The 19,958-nt window shown below is 42.7% G+C and overlaps 1 long non-coding RNA gene across 1 annotated transcript in view; it reads left to right on the top strand.

Annotated features, from left to right (window-relative positions):
- The window catches only part of LOC137863767 (uncharacterized), a 58,838-nt gene extending 49,461 nt beyond the window's left edge, over window positions 1-9,377 (top strand). Inside the window, exon 5 of the long non-coding RNA XR_011101131.1 lies at window positions 5,003-9,377. This is a non-coding gene — a long non-coding RNA (uncharacterized lncRNA). The remainder of the gene's footprint in view (window positions 1-5,002) is intronic.
- The last annotated feature ends 10,581 nt before the right edge of the window (window positions 9,378-19,958 follow it).

The following is a 19,958-nucleotide window of genomic DNA, read 5'->3' on the forward strand; positions in this document are numbered from 1 at the left end:
GTGAACCTTTGTAAAGCACAGTATTTTACACTGCTATTTAAAATGCATAAGTTGTGTGATCTAAGCAGTTTCCAGTTCACTTTTGAGCTCCTGTAAAATGCATCCCTTAAGGCATTTCAGCTGAGCAACTAAGAAGGTGAGGGTATTAGAGGTTGTGAAATGGCTTGTCTGCTAAGTCTTTCTATGTGCATCTCTTCAGATAAATCTCCCGTGACCTCCTGCTACAAGCAGAACATTAGTTAAGTATCTCATTGGTAATGGAGTGTTCTGGACCTGATCTTATATTATATTAAGGACCCTTCATGCTGTCTGGGAACACGTTGGCCTTCAGGAAGGATAGGAAAGGTGTCCCTGACAGCACACAAGGTGCAAGCAGTTCCATTAAACAGTGCTAGGCTTATGCAAAAGACCCCCCTCCAACCCTTCTGCCAGCTATAGGCACCCAACTGGGCCAGAGGCTTACTGGGATGCAGCTCCAGGTGTGCAAGGCACATGGCGCTGGCTGCAGCTGGGTGGGCTGCGAAGACCCTGGGATGATGCCTGCCCACCACCTGCCAGGTGGAGCATGTACATTTTGGGGGAAGGGGGAATAAAGCCCAGCTACTTTTGCTAATTTTCAAACTCTTGGCATGATTACAGTATCTCTGTTTTACAGCACCCGGCTATTAGTGTAAAGCACTATGCAAGTCAATTAATGATAATGTCTCTTTCCTTGAGATAAAATAGTTCATTCTCACAAACCGGCCGGGATGCACAGAAAGCTGAGCTGCATGTTGCCCTTGATGGTACAGGATGAATAGAAGCGTGGATTTGCTTTCTTCCCGTGCAGTTGCTGGCTTTGTCACAGATTTAAAGCAGCACTGTTTGAAGCTCTGCCTCTATAGCTGTGTTATGCTGTCCTCCTTTGTAATGAAAACTTCTTCTTTTTCATCATTTTTAATTTCAAAGCCTTCAGGGGTTAGCTTCCTCAAGGCTACATCTCAGTCTATGAAGAACTGAGTGTCTAGCTATGTTCTTCCTCACCAACCCAGTGGCCAAGGCTAGTTGGCTTTCACCTTTCCCTAACAATAGTTTATAGCTGTTGGCTGGTGTTTACCCAGCTTCTTGGCTTACTTTAATACCTATTTCTAGATAAGAGGCCATTCATTCTTGAGCTGGAGCACTCACTGCTAGTTTGGGGGAGGTTTGTTTACTGCAGTAACCAGCTTGATCCACATGTATTCCCATCACTCTCCCTTGCTATAACCTACAAATCTCTCCAACTTATTCAGCTCAATGCTGGAGATGGTTTTTGAAGTCTTCTTTAAAGGGTAGTGAGTGCCCTTAAAAATTTTCCCTGCTTTGAAAGATTCTACCTGTTCTAATGCAATTCCCTATTTTAAAGATAGGGAATAAATATCTTGGGGATGGTTGGCTCACATACAGCTCCTATCTCTTGAAACATTAATGGTCCATGCTGTTTGATTCTTTTTGAAAGTACTCTGCTCCTGCTTTGTTTATTTAATTTCTTTTCTCTGCACTGGGACTTGCCAAACGCAGTCGTGTCCCCCCACCTCGCTGCCACCCTTTCATTCACAGAAATCAGTGAGATGTAAATATGGCTCATTTAGTTTGAGCATTGCTAACGTTTGTTTCAAAAATCAGACATGAGGTCCCTTGAATTTTGAAACGGGTTTCAAAAACCTACTTGAAAAAATAAATTCTGAATAATTTCTGGTTTTGCCTTCTGTATTTTGTGCCTTTGAAGGTTCACAGTTCTGAGCCTTCATGTGCAGTCATAAGAGATTGAAACTTGTTTTACTGTTAATAACTGCTGCATCCCTTGCAATCACACAGCTCCAAGAGGGAGCCGCTGTAGGAAATGAGCCAAGCCAAATATTGCAGCTTAATAAACTCCTAAGACTTGACAACAACAGATTTTGCTCCTGAAAATTGCCCATTGGTTTGCCTATAGCAGCTACAAACTCTGGGGCAACAACTTGGGAATACAGAGCACCATGACTGCTCTAAGGGCTACACAAAAAAATAAATTACTCTGTATTTGCTGGCCTGCATTTTATGACCAAGAACTTGTTAACTCAACCTAAAAGCTAAAGGCTTGCCTCTGCATAGAGTCAGAGACCCGTGCACCTCCCATTCCTGCATTTGGGAGCCGCTGCTATCTGGTTTGGGGATTACAGCAAGCAGATTCGAAGACAGTTGTGCATTTGTGCCCTGAAGGGTGTATGGACCCTTAAGGGATTTTATCCTTTCAGCCAAAAAATGCCACTCAGCACTGGTTTGTGTCAGAGCTGGTCTTCCAGCCCTGGGGCTGAGTTTGGGCAGTTTGATCCCCACCAGCAACACCCCTCTGGTGTGCCTTTGCCTCCTCGGAGCTGCACATCCCCAGGCTCAGTAGTTAGAGCTGTCGGTCCTGCACTAGCATCACTTTAGCTTCTCCTGTCCCGTGGCAGGTATCCACGGTTATTGGGCCGGGCATGACTGATGTCTCCTCTAATTCATGTCAAATGTCAAGAAGAGAAAAGCACAAGGAGCAGGGGAGAGGAGACATGGTCCTGTGCTGGCAGGCTGAGGGAGCAGTGCTGGGGCCAGCACCGGAGCCTCAGCACCACAGGGGTGAGCAAAGAACAAAACTGCTGGCCACACATCGCACCTGGAGATGTGACATTGCCTGGGGGTTTTGCAGCCTCTTGTGCAGGAGGTAAGTGGGGGCTGGCGGTGAGCGATGAAGATGATGCAGCGTGCCAGAAATACAGGCTGCTTTTTCTCTTGTATCACTGCTGTTGTGATATGTTGACAGCATCACGCAGATGGGCAGGAGAGAAAGCTTGGCATTTCTGTGGCTGGTCATCGCTACCCCGCATCCAGGTGACGTTCACAAAGGCTTGCCCAGTGTGATCTGCCTGCATGTGCGGTCCCTGACTGACACCATGAAGCAAGGGAGACCACAAGCATATGTGCAGAGACTTGGCGTTTAGTAACAGAAGCGTGTACAGGCAAGGGCTTAATTAATCAGACACACTTTATGTGGGCAGCTAGGGCTTGCGGGCTGGTCATCTACCCCCAAACTCCCATCAGTACACGTAACTCCTCTTTTCTCCCTTTTGAATATGTCTTTCATCTTGCATGTTAACAAGACACAAGATAGCAACATAGGCTTTCTCTTTTCCTCATTTTTTCCTCACACAATATAAAAATATAAAAATATATACGATTTATATATATACATATACATAAAATGATATTCTGCCTCAATACATGCAGACAGACACACACGGAGCATGTTGCAGAGCCTGTGGGAAACACTGTCTGTAATGGAGCCTGCTAATTATAGCAACTCTAATGGCAGCTTTCCCCCACCCTTCCCTACAGCAACTGAGATCAAAACCTTTTTTGTTTAAAATATTTACTGTACAGCTTGCAAAGCTTTAATCAACCTAACATGACGTTTCCTTGCAGCAGCTGAGTAATAAATATGCAATTAATAGGGAATTGAAATACACCCATTAGCTGTTTGCAGAGTCTCTGCTTCCCCACTGTAAAAATGCTTTCAGAGCATTTAATGTTCCGTCCGCAGTCGGCAGAGCTGCTGGAGCAGGGGGAGCGAGGCACCCCTTTGTCTTTCGGAAGGGAGAAGGATGAAAACATTGTAGGAAAGCTTTGTAAAGTTTGCAGCAGAAACCAGGCTGGCTCCTGATCTTTCGGCTGTGCCTGATGGGTGGCATCTCCCCCCAATGTCGGAGGGAAGGAGTTGCCTGGGAATCAGGCTTTTGAGACTGTTGGTTTTGCTTTTAAGCACAGCTCCACACAGCTCCATGGGTCTCGGCACGCTGATTCCTGGTGGCTCCATGTTTGCCCTATGCCCAGCTAGCAGCCTGAAGCCAGGGCTCTGGCTGTGGCCAGCCCCCTGCAGCAGCTTGTCCCACGGCTCCCCAGTGCTTTCTGTTGGGATGTGTCCTCTATGATATATTAAAGCTGCTTTTTAAAAAGTTAGTTTCCTTCCATGTTTGCAGCACTGTCTTGGCTCTATCTCAGGTAGCAGGAGACAGCACAGAAATGGCTAGAAGACCCTTGAAAACTAAGCTTACATGGCATAACCATCAGCTTCAGAGTCTTCTCCACACCTTGGTCCCATGAACCACGAGACAAAGTGCAGCCCCAGCCTGGGACACCAGCCTCAACCAATGCAGCAGGCCCAGCATCTTGTGACTGCTGAGCCTGACAGAGCTGCATAAATAGGCACAAGATGGGCTGGATCGTGCCCAAGCGGGTGTCACAGCACCAGGGTTCGTGGGATCCCACAGAGCCACCACCTTACTCTCCCCATGGCAGTTGCCCACCCCAGGGGAAGCACACAGGGCCCCAGTTGAACAGCCCAGTTGTTTTTTTTGGGGAGGAGGGACAGGGCTTGAGGCACCATGGTGGGTTTGTGCACAGAGCATCACCCGAGGGGATGCTGCTTCACAGGAAAACCTCCCCGTCACACAGGGAGGAGGCAGCACAGAACCGCGTGCCTCCCAGCTAAGCATTAGTGAAGCTTTTTAATCTCTCACTGTGGGATTTCTTTTTGCTTCTGCATTGTGCCATAAAGTATTTCAGACAAGGTGACATTTTCCATCTGCATAAAGTGCTTGCAAACAGTGTGAATTTAACTTTTATTGGTTTGATTTAGGAGTATGAGAGTCTGCATAAGTCTTGGTCTCTCAACCTATAGTCCTGTACTTTAAGTGATGAATTAGTCAGTAAAATAAACAGGGCATTATCTAGCTGTACACACGTCTGCATCTTCCAAACAAAATTAAACCCTGTTTGAACGTATAAAAGCTAATGATGGTGAAATCAACTTGGCTATAAATTACCCAAAGCTCAAAACTAATCCAGAACTTTCTGAAGGCCTGGAAATGCTCCATCTCCTGAAGCGGGAAATGCAGCAGCGCAGCACACAGGACAGCACCGTGTGGCCACTGCCAGTACCAGCTTGTCCATCTTTCTCTCCGTATAGGTGCTTCTCGCTGCCCACAAAGTTTGAGCTGTGGATGGTGCAAGATACCAACGTTGCCACGGTTCACATTTTCTTTCCCACGTACTGTGGGAAAGAGCAATCCATCAGTTACCATCCACGGCAATCGACAAATGTTGACGTCTTAATGGCAACCGCCATACCTGCAGCTGGAGTGAGATGGAATACTGATGGAGCAGTTAGTACCCAGGATGGTGATGTGATTTTATATTTCATTTAACCCAGAACACAATACGCTGCAATGTATATATTTGTAACTGCTCCCTTGATGGTCTCTCTGGAGTATTATAAAGATTTATCATGTAGTGTTTGGTCAATACTAAATACCGTGAAATGTCAGTAGAGCACTTCTTGGAATTGCTTGAGCAGTAAATAACAGAATCCTACAATATCCAAAAAGGAACAAACAGGTGAGCAAGTAACCTTAATGAAACAACAACAACAAAAAACAACAAACACAATACCTAACCTTTAGAAAAGAACAACAAAACACCGAGGATTTTGTTATTAAGTCCCCTTGACTTTTAATAAGATGTATATATATGTCATTTAACTGCTCTGATAGGGGTAGCCATTTAGATCTGGAAATTTGGTGCCATGGATTTTTGAGTCCAAGCACCACATCGTTTCCCCCACTCCTTTTGCCACCATGAAATCCCTGTGCCTCCTGTTCCACAGCCCTGTGTCAGCAGCTGTGCCATGGCCAGAGAGCCTGCGAGAACATCCTCTGGGTCCTCTCCAGGAACCAGTCCCAGAAACAGCAGCTGGGAGGTGGCGTGGACACCCCCACCCCATGCTGACACATTTCCCTCACCATTGCTTCTCAGCTAATGGTAGGATTGATCTAAGAAAACCCTCCAGGTTTTTTTTTTACAGATCAGAAGTTGGCTCCTGCTTAAACATATGTGTCTCTTTCCCTGTCTCTGACTTGCAGAATAGCTGCTAACTAACCAAAAGACAACATGGTGAGCTGAGGCTATTAGTGACTAATAATGCCATTTGCAGGCAGCAAAGGCTGAAAGGCTTCCAGAGCAGTTAGCAGTCTGCAAGTATCTCCCAGAAATGCATGAGCAGAGCTCCTGTGCAGCAGCCAAAGAGCAATTATTCTTGGAAAGCACGTCTGCCTCATGGTTTAAAATCTCTTCTAGTGTATCAAGTTAAAAAAAAAAAAAAAAAAAAAAAGAGAAAGAAAAAGAAAAAAGTGTCAAATGAAAGCAGAGAAACCAGAATAAAGGGCTCTGAGTGCTGTGAATGACCGTGAATGCAGGTGGGTGCACCTGGTGACACCCTCTGGCTCTGTGCAGGGTGCCCGCAGCAGCGACAGCCGGCTGGGCTGGCCGCAGCTGGAGTCTGTCCTTGCGGAGGCGGCCGCAGTTTAGTCCCCTCTCTGGCCTTCCCAAGAGCAGAGACACAGGCAGCATGCAGAGCTCTTCAAAAACTGCATTTGTTAGAATGAGCCTCAGTCAAGCAAGCACGCATTTTTTTTTCTTTTGACTTTCTTTTTTTTTTTTTTCCCTGCAAATGTCTCAATTGTAGCAGAAGTAGTTATATTCCTAACACGGTCATTTTGAGTGCAGCTCTGTACACAGCTCTGCTCTTTAAAGAACTAGCATGGATCCTAACAGCTCTCCAGGCAGGAAATCCAGTGGGACCTCTGCTTTCCTGCTTACTGATCTAACGCTGGATCCCTGGATCCCAATGAGCCCATCAAGGCAGTGCCTTGGTAGCAAATAATGATGCAGGGAGTCACCAAAGGACTGTTTTATGGTCCAAACTTGTTAACTACAGAGAATAGTTCTTTTGCAACATTATTATAGTTTTTGCAAATCACTGTTGCTTGCTAGTTTATTCCACATTTTTGCTTAACCACTCTGGTGCTATTTTTTTTCCTTTAAATGGCATATTTCAGTTCCTACATGTGGCTTATTCTCAGGGATTTTTTGTGTGTGTGTGTGTGTGTGCTTTTTCTGTATGCTGCTGCATCTTTTTTGTGGTTCAGTTATTTTAATTATGCATTTTATTTTAAGTACATTGTTTTATGACATCATTTGTTAATTGTTCAATTATCACTCTGTTCCTTCGCTGCTCTGCAGTGTGTAGTAGCCTTGAAGCACTGGAGGAGTGTGCCACGAAGAGAAAAATATATGGCCTAAAGACCCAAAGATGCATTGTCGACAGTTCTGCACTATTTAATTACATGCTGTTTGGCAAATAATTAGTAAGAAATTAGCTTCTTTCTCTCTATGGGAAGAGCTTTTACAATTTGCCACCAGCCCCTGCCAGATGAAGCACGCTGCTCCTGCTCGTGGCACCTCCATCAGCCTGCGAGCGGCAGAAGCCGCGATTTGCACAGGTCAGGGCTGGTGGCACCTGTGGGGTTGCCAGCTGATTGGGACTAACAGCATTTCACAGCACCACAACATCAGTGTGGATTCTGCTGGGTGGTTGGATGGTACTTAAAAGGTGCAGGTTAACAGGAGGTGCATTTATCCATCACCTCTTAAATCCCTCATCTCTCCTGCTGCTACAAGCCCATGCTCCTACTCTTTAATTTACTCCCATACCAACTTGCTGATGCAACTTGCAGCATCGTGTCTCTCACCTCACCCTTGACTTGGAATGCCAGCTCCCTGATTCCCTTTGCACCCTCTAAAAGGTGAGAGGGCCAGTGGGGTGCACCTCCCCATCATTGGTGCTGCCTGAATTTCAGTGGAAGTAATTAAAAACAGACCAAAACCCCAGGTGATTCAGCTGTTGTGCTGAGTGCTGTATCTGTGGCCGCCGAAGCAGTCAGGTACACACATTTCGACAGATGGATGAAAAGAGCGTTGCAGTCTATAGATGCAGATCTATTGAGTCACTCTCTTTCAGCTTGAGAAGATAAAGGTTCGTGTCCTCTCTGACAGAAGAAGGGCTGATATTGGTCTTGTGTTACCTGAGCTGGTTCTTGCTGATGAAGGTAGCACTGCCTGGTTGAATTAGCAGCCTGGGGCATGCCCAGCAGCGAGCAGTGAGGACAAAGAAAGGCAGACCTTAGTGACTTTGAATGACCAGGTTTGGGTGACACAGAGTAACTCCCAATTGAATTTGAGAGACTAAAAAAAACCTGATCAGAAGTACCTAATTCCTCTCTTACATTGAGCCCAGAGTTCAGTGTAACACTTTTACCCTCTGTTTTCTGTCATCTTTTCTTATCATATGAAGCCCTACATCAGCCTGTAAATTGGTTTATGAGACTGAACTCACCGTTACACAGCTCAGACAAAACACTCCAGGTACTCCATGGCACGCCCAGGTACAAAATGGTTTAATTTGCAAATCCTTACTGAATATTAATTTGGAAGGGCTGGGTCAGTTGATGGCTTATATTTCTGCTATGAATACAACAGTTTGTGACCCATTCATAATGCAAGCCTGAAAGAGAACTGAAGATGCTGAGATTCACCATATATCGCTGCAGTATCTCACTTGTTTTACAGTAATTTGATGCTGCCTGAACACAGTAGTCGACCTTTTTTACTCCTGCTTGCAGGGTAGAACAGCAGGGATGATAAACCTTATGCTTTAGTTCAGAAATAGCACACATCAGTGAGAGCGACCAGGGTTGCACCACAGGAGAGTATGCATTGTGGCAGCTCACAGCAATTCTGATTACTGAGGTTTATTATATATACAAGAAAACCATATTGCCCACTAGTGAAATTGCACATTGGTCTAAAATCCTGTTTAGGATTTGATTTTTAAACCTAACCTCTTATCTGGGTTTATATCTCCTGGAAGGTGTGTCCCTGTAAGAGACCTGCATGGCTCAGAATCCCGTGAATCTGAAATGGGAACATTTGTGAGCACTGTGATGGTCCTACTCTGCCTCGAGATGGCAGTGACCACAGCCTATGTCAGCTAACACACATTTGCCTAAAGGCAAAACCAATGGCTCACTATGCCCCAAGTCAAAGGAAATCTGTGAGATAGCTACCTGAGATGCAAAGGGAAGGAAGTATGATCTGTGCATGGAAGGGCAGTATCACCGTGTCCACTTTCCCTGCACAGCCTCACTGTGCCTAGTCTGTGGAGGACCACCTTTGTTCTTGGGGCAGCATAACCATGGAGAAAGGTAAACTTCAGCACAGTATGCAGAAAAAATAAAGCAAACTAGCACTAGAAAACAGAACTTGGGGTCATCTGGGTGCTAGATTGCATCTACTTTTATTTATACAGAAGGAAACATAGCATGAGTAACGGCTCTGAAGCAGCTACGCTGGATATTTATTGCAGAGAGATGACTGGGACAAATGAGAGCATTTCCACTTTTTCAGCAGGTGGTGCACAATGAGCGTGACTCTCACAGTGACCGCAGACCTCAAAACAGTGGGCAAGTGCCTTCCTTCTAGTAAACCATATAATCTCTTTCCAAAACCATGAAGCCCAACCTCAGAGATCACAGGGATTTTGCCTGATTAAAGACCAGAATAAATTTGAGGGCCAGGTTGTCTGGCTGCTGTAGCAGCAAATGTGGGAGGAAGGGCCTCGGGCTATTTTCCTTGACATGGAAAACTTACATGACACATCATTTGATGTGTTGATTCTATTTTTTAAACATTGCATAGCAGAGATCGGAGCTGGCTGCAGCTCAGTCAGTCGTCAGCTCTGCAGTCCAACATTTCTGCCTTCTGGGGCAGGAGCTGCACCTGGCCCTCGTGCCCCTGCTGGCAGCAAGTGCTCTAACCCATGGGCATGAGCACCTTTTCTCAGGTGTCTTCTCCACTACAGTACTAGGTAATCATAATCTCCATGTTCCTCCATGAACTATTTGTGTGATCACAGCCAGCCTTTGGCACAATTTCATGTTAACACTGTAACAGTAATGGCACTCTCATAACAATTGTGCTGCCACCAGCTGAATCTATACTGCAAATAATCTCACCTGGCTCAGAGTCTGCAAATTGCCTACATGGGGGTCAGCTGTGTGAATGGTCCTGCAAGATGTATGGCCCCAGATGAACCCAGGCTCTATGTGGCATGCTCCAGATGAAGTATGGCTTGGAAATTGCATTCCATCCCTATTGCTAGTCACAAAAATGGCAAATTCCACTAGAACATCTGGCATTGGGGCTCTTCTTCAAAGGTGACAACTTGGAAGGAAAGCTTTCATCTGAGGAACTTCCTGAGTTCTTCTTACATTTCATATGTATGAAAGGAGACATTCTGAAAAAAGGGTTGCTTGGGAGATTTGAAGCGGCATTTGGCTGGTGGGATCTCTCTGACTGGTGCTGTTGTGTGAGAAGGACAAAAGTGAGCCTGACTGTCAGGCCTAGTTAAAAAGCATGCAGCTCAGAACTGGGGAAAAAAAAAAAAGATAAAACTGTACTTTCTGCTTTGTTGCTGGTATTTTTTTCTAGTTTTAAAATCAAAATCAAAATCTACCCTAAATCTTCAAGGTTGTTTTTTTTTTTTTTTTCCCCTCTGATTTGCTTTTCAATACTAACATTTCAGAGCTTGTGGACAGATCTTTAAAGATTACAAGAAACGATAGTGTTGAAGTGCAGAGACAGCTGAGGCTCTTCCAGTTGGAAGAATTCTCCAAACTGCACTTCCTGACAGAGGCAATGGGAGATGGCAGATGGTGGATGGCATCTTGTTTATCAAAACAAAAACTGTGGGATCTCTTGAGGTGCTGGAAAGCCTATGCAGCTGAAGTGAGAAGTTATCTGTGTGCACTTACCAGCTATTTCCTCTGAAGTGAAAAACTGCTTCTTTTTGGTGCAACTTGCAGAAAAAAAAGTGAGTTTAGCTAAGAGGAGTTAATATGCAGGACATTGGTGCTGTGCTGGGTAGGGAGATAAAGCCACAAGGGCTGCCACACCTCTTACAGGAGCCAGGAAGCCAAGAATTTTAACCCACAAAACCATCACTGAGAAGAACAGCATTCATGCCATCCAGTGAGATGAACTCCACTGAGAACCTCGGTTTCAGTCATTTTAGACCGCAGTTTTCCATGTGCTTTCCTTGTGCTGGTCTGTGGCATCCAGAGAGTGATTGGTATTCTTGCCTTACAGAGACCATTTAACCAAAGATGCTATAGGTCTGTTTTTTCTACACATTAATATAGCCAGATTCTGTAAGAAATGCAGGTCTTCAGCATTTCTAAATGCCTAATGCTATCCCAGTTCTGGCCTGGAAAGGGCAATTTATCCAATTGCCTCATTGTATACTCCAAATGCCCAAATAACCAGGCTTTCCTCAGCAGAAAGATGGAGCACAGCTGTAGCATCCTCACAAAAGCTGCCCCAAAACTGGACATAAATGCCTCCCACAAAGGACAGTTAGAATTAGCAGGTGTCTCCTTTACAGCTGTGCAGTTTGTTACTGCTCCCCCCTTTGGAAATTGCTGAGTTGGTTAGGTAGGTGGCAAATTATTCTACGCAGATGTGTACCCAAACAGATGTGGTCATTCTGTCACTGGGGCAGAGCCAGAGCAACTTGACAGATGAGAATGGAGATAAATCGAAATTAGAAAAAAAGGTATGGAAGGAGAACTGGAACCCTAATGTTGCTTTTTATTTCAAACTGATCTGTACACATGTCACACAGTTGGATGTATGAATAGTAAATTATTCTATTCATTTCTTACTCTTGATGAACAGTAAATTAGTCTAATAACATTTACTGTTCAATTCATTGATTGTCAGAGGGAGATTAGAAGCAAATAGCTTTTAAGTCTTTCCAGCTGCAAACATTAGAGTTGTCTAAAGTTATGATTTTTGACTGTAATTAGCTGCAGCTCTCCAGCACCCCCCACTCCATCCCCACAGCGTGAGCCCACCTGCCCCAGCCCGATCCTGCCCACAGAGGCTGGTGCAGCCCAGGTGGTGGCATGGAGCTCAGAGCACTTCAGCAGCTGAACTTCTTGCAGCTCCCTTGCCAAAGCAAGTAGGGAAAATAACTAATTGGTTAAAAACATCTACTCCAATAGCTTATAATGGTGCTACACAACAAGAATAAAACCTGGAGCTGTGAGGATGGGGTTTGTGTGTGTGTGTGAATGCATGTGTGTGTGTGAAGTCAGGCTCTGCCATGGCATGAAAAGTATTTTTCTTCTGTGTCTGGAGGGTCTGAAGTGCTCTTACACAGGAGGACTTCACTGAAGTTGCTGTACTGACACCAGTGGAATACAAGTGTGTGAGTGAGGAGAACAAGGCCCATAAAACAGCAGACGAGTCAAGTGAATTTAAGACGGATTTCTGCCTTGTACCTGTTGTGCCTCCTGTTTGTCATCCTCCTGCCTGTGGCGATGGCTCTGTGCTGGGATTTGGTCCTATCAGTAGGAAGGCGCCACTGGCTATTTAACAGACACGGAATTACTTGTAGCCAAAAGAAACCATAAACAGCAGAATCATTTCAGATGCTACTGGAGCTTGGAGTTGTTTATTACCTTTATCTACACGCTCAGCTCCCCCTTTTCTTTCATGAGACTAAAGGAGTAAATAAAAGTAGCCTTCTCTTGATATGCGAGTCAGGTTTTATCTCTGTCAGAGACATGTTGTGCTTGCTGCAAGCTGCAGGTGGGTGGAAACACAGGTGCACTGGGGGAATCGAGCCTCCTGCCCACAGAGTAGCCCTGCCAAAATGCCACAGCAGCTCTGCAAGGCCAGCAGTGGCCAACTCCAGCACACCCTGTGACTCGAGTGGTGCTGTGGCTCCCAGCACGTCTCAAGCAGCATAGGGACAGGTGAGCTGAGAGGCACAGGCAGGCACTGGGACTGATGGGGCTGCCTCAGCTGCTGGAGACCCAGCTTCTGCTTTCTCAGCACATGGGCTTCATGCAGTGATAAAGTGCTGCTCGGTTTATTTCAGGGAAATTCTTTTCCATTGCAAAATGACAATTTGTATTTTTTTTTTTCTTTAAACTTTCTGTGTGCAAATAGTTGGTTTTTGGTGGATTTTTTTCCCTGGGAGGTCTGAAAAGGTATTTCATTGACTTGGAACATGTCAGGTTTGTTCTGTACTTAGTTTTGCATCACCTGGGCTGCCTGGATTGTCTGCAAAGAGTTCTCCACTTCCAGGGCATGTTGGCCTGACTGAGGCTGACTCATCTGCTGGGCCTGGAGCACGAGGTGAGGGAAGGGAAATACAAGGGGTGGAAGCTGCAGAGAAGAAAAGGACCACAATTCCTGCCAGCAATCTCTCAGCTGCATCTCAAAGCAAGATCTTATTAAAGAAAATACTTCTAATTTCTATTTCTTGGAAAGTCTGCTCATTCCTTTTTTTTTTTTTTTTTTTTTTTTTCTTCTTTGCTCTCTCTACTTCCTATAAAATGACCTATAGTCATGAAAAAATATCAAAATTTGGGGGGAACTGGAACTGTGATTGGAGTAGGTTGGTTTTAAAAGCTTTACTGTTCATGCATTTTTTATGCAAAGGTTTTCAAATAGAAGTATGCACACACCTTAACAACAAAAGGCTATAATGACTACATTGTCACCAGATAAAACTGTACTAAAAATAAATAAATGCTGCAGTTTAACATGATTCAGTAGGCAGGGTTCTTATTATTCTTCCACCATTCAAAGGAAGATTCAATTTCAGCATAACATACTCCATATCTCTGTGGCATCTCTCTTCCAACTTGTGCTTCTTTCAAAGTTTCAACCTGCTCATGAATGCAGAGGGTTAAGAATAACCACTGGCATGAGCATTGTGGTCACTGATGCATATTTTTAAGTGGTAGAACACAGTGAAGAATCTTGGTTTAAGTGTAATAAAAGTGAGGTCCCGGTTTGTTAATGAGGAGCATTGTCTGCTGCAGACACTAATTTCACTACAGGGTGCAGTCTTCAAACTTTTCATTCTAATTAGAATGCATTTCCATATTCTTTATCAATTTCTTCTCTTACTGAAATCTTCTCAAATGACCTTTTTTCTTCTCTTATGACTCATCCAAAGATTTTTATTTTTCCCAAAACAATCATTCAGATGCAACTGCATTTTTCCAGTAAACACGTTCAAAAATAAATGACCTTGCCAGCTCATGCCTACACAGTGGGAGTAGGGCATTAGCAGTGCAGAGGCAGCGACTAATAATACACAGGAAAATTAAGTACGGGAGAAGACCATCTTCCTCTAATTCCTTGAGCATTTAATTTCCAAATGCCCTGCAGTGGAATGTGCCTTGATCAGGAGTTTAATGGCCACTGATGGAGTTCCAGCAGTGGGGAAACAAGTCCCAGCAGAACAAGGGGCATTTCGTGCACAGAGGAAAATAGGTTATCTGCTAAGGAGGCTTTCTTTTCTTTTCTCTGCTTCAGTCCTCCACAGCTGTGTCCAGTTCCAATTTTTATAATAAAGTAAATTATTAACTCAAGTTGACGGATTGGTTGGTGTTGGTAATAGGCTTTCAAAATGATTAGTGATATATACTCATTACCCAAATTAAAAAGCCATATTAAAAATAAGGAGAGGAAATGTAGCAGCATTATCAAAGTAATAATTTCTACTTAGTGCATATCTTTCCTGAACTTTGGCAAATGTTGAATTATGCAACACAAACACTAATCTGAAAGCATTCTAATTAATGATGGTATTTCTTTGCTATCAAATTAAAACCAACACATTCACAGTGCATCTGACTTAAATGTTATTGCAAGATCTTCACAGTTTGAGGAATACTGTTGATGTGCTTCAAAATATTGTACCTATATCCAAGTTAGAAGGCCTGAGCTTTATTCTTCCCTCGTGGAATAATTATTAATGGGAAAGACTTATGTAACTCAATGTTTATCCAAATATTTGCTTTGTTATTCAGTAATTCAATCATTTTGGGGAAAAAAAAAATAAAGCAGAGATGAATATCTTGACATGAATTAATCACAGTGCTTTGTTATCCAGAGCTTGCTATAGTTTTCACCAACTAACAGAATCAAACAGTTGCTTTCACTTTAAAGATGCTTTATAGCTGAAAACACATTTACAAAACTTCTTTCAGAATAAAACAATAATCAGGCAGCTAATTAAGCACACTGCAAGTACTGAGCTTTTGAGTTAAAGACCTGTCCAGGCTGTAACATCATTTTCACTTTGTTATTATATGCAGAGAGCTAATAAAAATATAATTTTGAAAAAAAATCACATTAGTGATTTGCTAGAGTGAATGTAGATGTCAAAAACACTAATCTAGAAAAGCTGTCAGGAGTTTAAATAGATTTTTCACTGACTTGCCGTTCTTAATTATAGCTCAGCACCCTGTAGAGGTTAAAAATGCCAGGTTCCTTCGAAACAAACCATGAGCTCCTTACCATCTCGTCAAATTCTCCTTCTCTTCCTTTCAAATGGATCAATCAGATGCCAACACATAGCATTTTTTCGTGTATGTCTTTTCTTAAGCTTCCTTATCCACTGCAATTATATTTTTACCCAAACCTATCCTGAAGGGGATAGAAGAGATTTCATGGAAGAAGCATAATTGGCAATTGAGCTTGTTCTTTCTTGGGCTTCTTTTATGAGAAAAGATAGCATTTTGTGTTGTAGGAATTCAGTACTTAAATTAGGGGGTATGCTGGCTACTTAGTTAAATAATCGACAATAATCAGGTCAGGAGGGAATAGTACATAGCTTTCACTGTTTTGTATTAATTTTTCAGATAATGTAATTCTACATACTATCCGTGTATTTCAGAAAGCATCAAAAAAAAAAAAAAAAGCTGCAAAACAAAGGATTGACAAGTTGCTAATCCAATCCTCTGACTGTCACAGGGTGCCATATAAAAGGGATCCTTTGTTCTTTAAGAGCTGATTGAGTTCCATTAGTATCCATATTCAGAGCCTTGGGCACAATATTAATGCTAATACCGTTGTTACGGAGATGGAAAGCCGTTAAGACTGAACAATAATCAGCTCACAATATCATTGGACATATTCATGCAGCATGTCGCATGGTGAGATCTGATAGCTCTGAACCTTTCTAAAGAGAACACGAAAATCCAATTAACATCTTCTGTGTAAACCTCCTCAGCTACTTTCACTGGAGATGACCTTGGGCAGCTGTGTTGCAATTTTGCCAAAAATCTCCATTATGTCTTTAATTCAGCAGTGTTGTTGGGTTTTGCCAAAACAGAAGGCCTGGCTCCGCAGCCCGCTCCTCACGCTGGGTGATAGCCGTGCACACAAGTTGTTTCAGCAGCCACTGGCATACTCTGTGCCGAGCTGTAGCACAGACGGTCAGCAACCAGGCTTCAGGCTTCACAAATCCAAGGGGATATGCAAGCCAACCAGCAAAAAAATTCATTTTCTCTCCCTCTCCCAGCTTCAGTTAAAAGCCCAACTCTCATATGTGCCCTTCCGTCACATCTCAGCCAGTGTCCCTGACGTGGCTGTTTGTGGCAGATGGCTGGTGCGACCTGGTGAGTCGATAATTAATTCCTGCTGATGAAGCATGTGGTGAGGGGAGGAGAGGCTCCACATGCCCCCCACTCTGGGCTTCCCTCCTGCTGAAGGGGAATAGCAGTCCCACGTCTCACAGACCAGTTCTCTGGACTTAGGGTTGCTCAGCCTATGTTCAAGAGAAAATTTTTCTTGCAAACAGTTTCAGTTGGACCAAGAAAAACCTCTATGAAGGAAATTTAGCCTGACAGAATAATAAATGAGGCATTTTTCTTTTGGCAGGATATTTACCTGCATTAGTTGCCTAAGGTAGGGTGAGGAAGTAATTACCATGAAAGGACTCATAGAGAAATAATTTATTTTTCAAGTATTTTACTGCAGTGTCCACTTAATTTTTTCATTAAGCCCGAAAGTAAAGACTGGTTTTTATAGCCTGCCCTCCAACTCTTTTTTTTTCCACGCAACCTGCAACTAGACTAGCAGGTATTGCTAGTGATGGTGAGCACTTATCCTGGTGGCCACATGGCTCAAGATTCTTCCAGAATAATCTGTAGGAAAATCTGGTCCTAATCATCATGAGTAGGACTCTTAAAGAAGTGAAGACCTTGATGGGAAGAAGAACGCTCATTTCCAGCCTGTACGGACAGCTTCTGGACATAAAGCTTTTCCCTTTTCTGACTATAAATTGCATGCAACCTGAAACTTTTGCTGCGGTTTCTGTCAATACCACAAGTGAAGGATTCCAAAAAATAAAGCATTTTGAACTCTTTCCTTTCATTTCTTTTTCATTATACCAGGACGATACTGCCTTATCTCAAACACACACTTGCATATTTGCACTCTATAATGGAGAAACAGCACTACATACAGGTCCCTAAAAGTAAACACCAAACTCTGCAAATCTTGCATATAATTAGGGAGATTCTTCTGGATTTATTATTTTTTTCCCCAAAGCTGTTATTGCTTGATTTGGCTGTCATCTGTGTCACTTCTATGGAAAGATTTTCTCTGTGTTAGAAGGAGTAAATCAGAACAGCAGGCTAATAACTTGTTACAACAGTGGGTTTTAAGAAAAAAGTCATGAAGCAGAGCTGCTGCCAACATTATGGATATTATACCTCCTCCTTAAATAAAACAGGTCAGGATCACCCTTTGCTTTACAGCGTGTCACTTGGGAAGGACCAGCACAGACCTTACACCTGGTGAACACAAACATCCTTTGAGTACTTGTACCTTTTGCTGGACAGACACATATGCTTTGAGCCAAATTCTGGCTGCAACTTTAGACTGAAAGGAAAACAGCTTTTCCATAAATATCCAAGACCAACCAAACAAATTCAGTCCCAGCCTTATCCTTTTGATTTAATTTCCTTGGGTATTAATTTTGGCCATTCAATCTCATTGATCTATTGAGTCCATCTCAGCTGTGACCTTGATTTGATTGCTTAATTGGCTTAGCAAAGCCTGGGTGCATTAGCTCTGTAACATGCTTGCTTGATTTCTGTACGTGCTGTCTTATTCTTTCGTATAAAATCTATAAAAAGTAAACAGAACTTATTTTACATAAAATGGCAGTCGAGCTTTGAAATTCAAGGGCAAAGATAATCTGAAGTATATGTATGCCACTTCTCCTAGCATAGGCAGAATAGTTTAATCTTGCCTTGTTCAGATCTAGAGATTTTTGAATATTGACATGTGCCCTTCAGTAAATCTTCCTAGTTTAACAGATCACTCACTGTCCACTAACAGCTTGGCTGAAGCATGAGCTCTAATTTTCTTCAGATGACTGCTGTTCCTGCTGGTAGAAGCAGAGGAAGGAACAGCTGATGGCAATATCTTCTGCAGATACAGCAAAACTTTCTCACATGTTTCACTCAGATTGCTATCATCCTTATGCCCAACTGAACCAAATCTCTGCTGCTGCTGTGATTTTAAGCATGCCAACGCATTGGCATTACTGTGTTTGCTTCATTTGCATTTAAACAATCAAGATTTTTAATTAAAATGCATAAATGAATCATCCACTTAACGCCCTATCTCCTTTGTTATTTATTTTTTATATTAAACCTTCAATTTGATGGATACACACTGCCATTGGTCATTTCTGCTAAAATGATCCTATCAGCAAGTGAAATATTTGACAAATCTGATATTAAATTTTTCATCCCTAGCTTTCAGCACTTGTGGTCCATTAAGATAAATAGTATTTCACACACTTCTGATCTATTCTTTGAAGCATTTTGGGACCAGCACTCTATCAAAGAGGGAGAGGTACAGGTCAAAAGGATGGTTTTGATCCAAACAGAGCTCTCCTTACAGCTTCCTTTATGGCCCATCACATCCACAGAGGTAAGAGTACCCAGTGCTTCTTTGGTGTCCTCCATCTGTGACAGCTATCATTCCTTTCTGTAAAGTGACAGAATTTGGGTAGGATTTGGTACCTACTTGTTGGTGGAACAGAAAATAATGCCGACTTTCTCCTAAGTAAAAGGATTTTTTTTTTTTTAGAAAACAAAACAAAACAAAACTCCGTGACAGTGATAGCTGTAGTCATCATAAAAGTTCCTACTTCTTCCAGAAATCTCAGCTGGCTATTGAAATTTAACTCCAAGGAAAGTGATTTGTCCCAAGAACTGCATCCTAATATAGAGAATAAAACAGCAAACACACTCTGCTACTCGTTTCTCTCAGAGGATTACTGTAAAACTAAACTAATAACAATGCAGCATTCCTTCAAAAACTGAAATCTTGCTCACATGCTAAGAAGCTGTAAGAGTAACAGCATCATCTGGTGGCTTCTGCCACAAAGAATGGATTAATTGATTTTTTTGCTCTACTTTCATTTAAATTCCTCATCTCTCAGGTGAGGCCAGGTCCTGAAGGAACGTGTGAGAAGAAAAACAAAAAATGATAAAAATGAGTGAAGGTAGTAACTAAATTCCCAGCTATACTGAAACATTAAACTGAGTCTGAATATTTCAGATCTTTTTAAAGGGATTTTAAAAATAATATTGAAAAAAGCACTATCTTCATTGAAGTCAAGCTTAATTTAAAGCAGTGTCAGATGTAGTTGGAGTATTCAAAGCATATGTTAAGAACAGGAATGATGGTGTAAACCTCAACAACATCTTAAGGTAATTCCTTTCCACCACTTCTTTTGTAAGTGCAAAACCAAATCCTTCCATCTTCTCCTGCATCTTCCTTTTGGAATTCATATTATTGATCCTCTTAACATTTAGAGAGGTGGTATGTAAAAATGAGATGTGCATACATTAGTTTGCAAAATATTTCATCTGTGAATGAGTGCTATTATGATTATGATTGTAAAACAGGCTAATCCACCAAAGCTTACACATATTGTTAGTATAGCACTAGAGGCTAAATCAGCCTGCTTTAGGTATTAAACCTCCCTGACCTAAATGGGCTGAAGTATTTCCAGAAGTATCCAAGGTCTCCAGAAAGAACTTTAGTGCAATCCAGATGAAGCAGAAGGGCCACACAAGACTACAGAACCAGGTCTTCAGGATTAGTTGTTGCAAAAGCTTATTAACAAGGCAGTAAAG

This window comes from Anas acuta, chromosome 13 (genome assembly GCF_963932015.1).
Source record: "Anas acuta chromosome 13, bAnaAcu1.1, whole genome shotgun sequence".
Taxonomy (NCBI): Eukaryota; Metazoa; Chordata; class Aves; order Anseriformes; family Anatidae; genus Anas; species Anas acuta.